Genomic DNA, 4,908 nt, shown 5'->3' with positions numbered 1-4,908 from the left:
TCTTTGTGAATTGTCAGTTTAGCTGTGTCAATCTTAAACTTCACTTCATCTTTTAAGGAAGCAACGGCCCCCTCTTCCAATACGTCGGAAGAATACGGCATCCGCAGAGCTGGATCAGATGCTACAAGATATGCAAAGAAATTCGAGCCCCAAATGTTAAGGGAGTTGTCTTAATGTTCATCTCCTTTCTACCGGATAGGCAACACAATGATCATATCATATATATTCAGACAATTGCATACTGTACGTCAAATCAGGGATGGAAAATCAAAGTAAAATTAAACAGCGAGTGTTTGCTTCAGCTTGTTTCAAATTGAATATGATCCCTACCGATTTGGGAGCTCTTGCTCTCATTTGTAATCAGGCAACGTCGACCTAATAGAGGAAGTGTGGCAAACTTCACTAGTCAACAAAGCTCTTGAGTGTTGATCTGATAACACTGGACAACATCAAATTTATTCCTCAAAAGACAATATATGACCTAGACTAACTTTGGGATGCTGATTTCAAATATGACCTCAGATTTATCCTATCACGTCAGGTTTGTGAGATATGATAACAGCAAATTGTTACTTTTGCCAAAAGTGTAAGGTTTGACGTTGCGTTTATTACACATTGTGCTGCATCCAGAAATCCAGGCCATGGGGTGCATATATAGGCCTAGCTGAAATACATCTACAAACTACAATTTTGATACTAATTTGTTTTGGAAGCAACATTATTAACAAAGCAATAATATCAAGCTAAAAGTATAATAGTGACCTAAAGGTAGAGTGGCCCAAGTCGAAAATCTTCATTTTGAGTAAATCGACTTCAAAGTTGGGCACTTTTTTTACTATGAAGGTGAAGTTGAATCTATCCAGTGAAGTACAGGGAATAATTCATATGACTACAAAAAATTTTTCGGAAAATTGTGTGGTCATATGACGTCACGTTTTTTTTTTATTAGCTTTTTTTATACTTGGGTCACTCTACTGTTTGCTTTCTTTAGCGAAAAAAGTGACCCAAGTTTACTTGGTTTTGCAAAAATTCATAATTTCCCAACAGTAAACTGGCCCATCTAAAAAAATTTGAATAAAAAAAAAATAATAAATGCATGTTTTAATGAAATTTTATCCAGTGGATAATTGCAACGCATATTTCTGGATTGGGGCAGGATAAATTTGACTTACGCTTAAATTATAATGAATCGTTTGGCAAGCAACTGGTACCAAAAATTTCCGTAAAAACGTTTTTACTTCAAAGTTCAGTATGCTGATCTAACTCATGACATCATCAAAACTTAATGATAAGCAACGATAAATAAAACGGTACACGACATTTGGGCGAAACCCTCTTGGGCGACGGTAGCGAAAGTTTAGCCGTTTAAAACGGTGGTGACCTATATAATTTATCTAGTTGCTTTGCGGCGTCACGGTTTATCGTGAAGCTTAAGAGAAACCCATAAGAAAAGAGCTAAACGAAGACTTCCCAAGAGGAATGGCCAAAAAGTGGTTGACGTCAGTTCTGAGCGCTCCTTTCCCGTTATCGAAACTTGTCAGTCGCAATACCGATGCTGATGGTGCATTCTGTTGAAACATTTTTCGATATAAGCGACAGGCAGCAGAATCATCTGGCAACCACTGCGAAGTTCTGATTCCGTGTGACTTCAAGTCTTAAAATGTAATGACTGTCAGTCACAATATGTTCTGTAAACTGCTGATGCGCCTACGCAGCGTCTAGAGCAGCAAGTTAACTTTTTGCCTTGTCAGCACCACCTTAAAATTACCAACCAGTTCTCGCACCCCTCCTAGGATTGGCTGAAAAGTAATACGTAGTCACCTACAGTTCGAAATTTTTGTTGAAACCTGGTAAAACAACTTTGTTTCTTACGTCATATTATAACAAACCTTGATAATTCAGCATCCCCGCACAGGTCTCGCACCCCTTAGTGGTGCGTGCACCCCTAGTTAAGAGCATTCGGATTAAAAAATATCAGTTGACGTTCAGTAGCTGAGGACACAGCTTGTATTAACCACACGCAAATCAGTAGCTTTTACTGCAGTAAATGATTTTATTTTAAGTGCCCACGTTCATTATAGTTTAAGACTTGAAGTCACACGGAATCGGAACTTTGCAATGGTTGCCGGATGATTCTTCTGCATGTCGCTTATATCGAAAAATGTTTCAACAGAATGCACCATTAGCATCGGTAAAGTTTTCAATGCAAGTGTAAATGACAATATTTAAAACCCGGTAGCATGGAGTGAAAATGGAAAGCAATATTCCAGCGGTTCAAGGATAAACCCTATAAAAACTGTCCTTGCCCTGTAACCATACAATAATCACATTAAATTTCAGTATGGGCTGTTGGTATCAGCTATTGTATAATGCGAATAAAGAACCAACAGAGAGATGACAATTAAGTTTTATTTTGTTGATGTTGTGGAATTTATACACTCATAACATTTTATGTTATGCATGTTGACTGGTAATGATATTTTGTCTTATTGCTTTATGTATGTATGCTACAACATGCACTGCCTTAGCTTGTTGAAATTTCAACACGAATCCTGCGCTAAATTGGAAAACTTTCACTATAGATAAGTCTCTAGTTACATTCCCGAATCACCTTCCAATTGCTTGTTCCAGATTATCATTGTGTGAAAGCTTTCTTAGCACACCACCTCACAATCCCAAAAATCTGGAGAAAAGCTTTAGTAGTTGCGATCCCTAAGCCTCACAAGTCACTAGAGGACCCAAGGAATTATCGTCCGATATCCCTACTCTGTGTTCCTTTCAAAAAGTCTGGCTGATCAATGCCCGCGTCAACTCAATCATCAACCCGCTCCTTCCAAAAGAGCAAGCTGGATTTCGGCATAATCATATGGTTCATATGATTATGGAACTTGTCAGGAATCGAAGCTTCACCCTCACCACCGGCAACTCACGGAGAAGCAGACTGAGACGTCTGAAAAACGGCGTCCCACAGGGATCGGTCCTGGCTTCAATTCTTTTCAACATCCATACCCAAGACCTGCCAACCACAGTCTCCGCAAAATGCGCTTATGCGGACGACCTGGCAATTCTCTACGTCACAAAGTTGTGGGAAATCTAGAAGACACCTTGAGCCAGGACATGCAAACCCTTTTAGCTTATCTCCAAAACTGGCGACTGAAACTCAGCAAAACCAAAACTGTGGCAGCAGCTTTCCACCTGCACAATCGGGAAGCTTATCGTGAGCTACATGTTCAGAACAACGGAAAATCCCTGTCCTTCTGTCACGAACCAAAATATCTTGGGGTGACACCAGACAGATCGCTCACGTACTGCCACCATTTGGTGTCACTGTGTAAGAAACTGACATTCCCGCGCTGCGCTACTTAAGCGCCTGGCAGGCTCCAGCTGGGGGGCGAGGGCTGATACTTTGCGTATAGCAGCCTTAGCCCTTGTCTACTCTTCAGCAGATCATGCACCTGTCTGGTGCACAGTGCTCATTGCCATAATCAGTGCCCTGCGCACAGTGACCGGATGCCTGCGTCCCACACCATTGGACAATCTCCCCATTGTCGCTGGCATCCAACCTGCTGAGCTTCGTCGTGAAGAAGCCACTCTGTAATCTATATCTCTGTCGAAGGGCACTGGAGCCTAACCACCTTCTCCACCACAAGATCTCTGCTCTCCCAAACGAGCACCCCGTCGACTGAAATCAAGACACCCATTCGTGCCAGCCGCTCAACTTCTCATCAACGAAGCTGATGAACAAGACATCTCTGCGGCTACTTGGGCGGACCATAAATGGAACTCTTAAAGGAAGTCGAGTACTACCAGAATCCATTCGTTCATTTCCGACGCCGACACACGCCCCATTGGCCTGACACTACAAAGACAGGCATGGGTGCGCCTCAACCGTCTCCGTACGGGCGTCGGGATTTTTCGCTTAACCATGCACTAATGGGGAATGGCCTCTTCCCCCTGCTGTGAATGTGGTGCCAAGGAACAGACCGCAGACCACATCATCAATGACTGTATCATCTTCAATAGTACGTGGTCTTTAATAACACTGAGCAGTTGAGATCTTTCCCTTTCCGCCATATACAGTACAACTATGCTTAGGTTCTAATCAGTAGACACTGTCTAGTGTCTACAGTATGCCTGTAGGCTGCACGTGTAGGTCTTCGTGTCGGCTGCATAGCCGAGTGGTAAGAACACTGGGACGGCAATCGAGAGGGCGCCGGTTCGACACCGCTCAAGAGCATGCAGCTGTGTCTGTGGCAGGACACTTAAAAGGCATGCCTGAAGGTGGATACGAAGATTGGCTTCCTAGCCTTCCCGTCCACTTAATCTAAATCTTCAACCACCGGGTGAAAGCCTGGATACGACAAACAAAACAGTATGCCTGTAATATAACAGTATAATCTTGGTGCGCAATGACCCTTAGTATTCCTAGCGTTTGTTCTTTGCAGTTGCACGTGGAATTTCAGCGTCGCGAACACACTTGTTCGTTCGTATGCATTATGACACAACAATGCAGAGACAAATACCCATTGACTTATTGTGGAACAGTACTGCAATGCTGGGTTTCCGACAAGTGTCATTATTACCATGCCAACTCAATTTACTAAGTTGTGGAAGAGTATACTGTTATTACAGATGTTCAGCTGTTATTGCTTTTGTAATTTTCTTCACGTATTGCAAACCAAGTAAACGTGGTCCACTATACTATTGGTTAATTTTGATAACAAATACAGACCAAGTAGACTTGGGCCGCTGTTGGATTTGTAAATTTTTTCAGTGATGAACCAAGTTTACTTGGTCATATTTTTTTCTAACGATAGAACTTCCCAATTTTCCCAAAAAAATTTCGCATCTTTTGTTGTTCCTATGGAAGCAAAAACTCATTTTCGGTCCAAGTTGACTTGGGCCACT

Source organism: Aplidium turbinatum, chromosome 1, assembly GCF_918807975.1.
Source record: "Aplidium turbinatum chromosome 1, kaAplTurb1.1, whole genome shotgun sequence".
In the NCBI taxonomy this organism is placed as follows: Eukaryota; Metazoa; Chordata; class Ascidiacea; order Aplousobranchia; family Polyclinidae; genus Aplidium; species Aplidium turbinatum.
Note: the sequence above shows the minus strand (reverse complement) of the source record.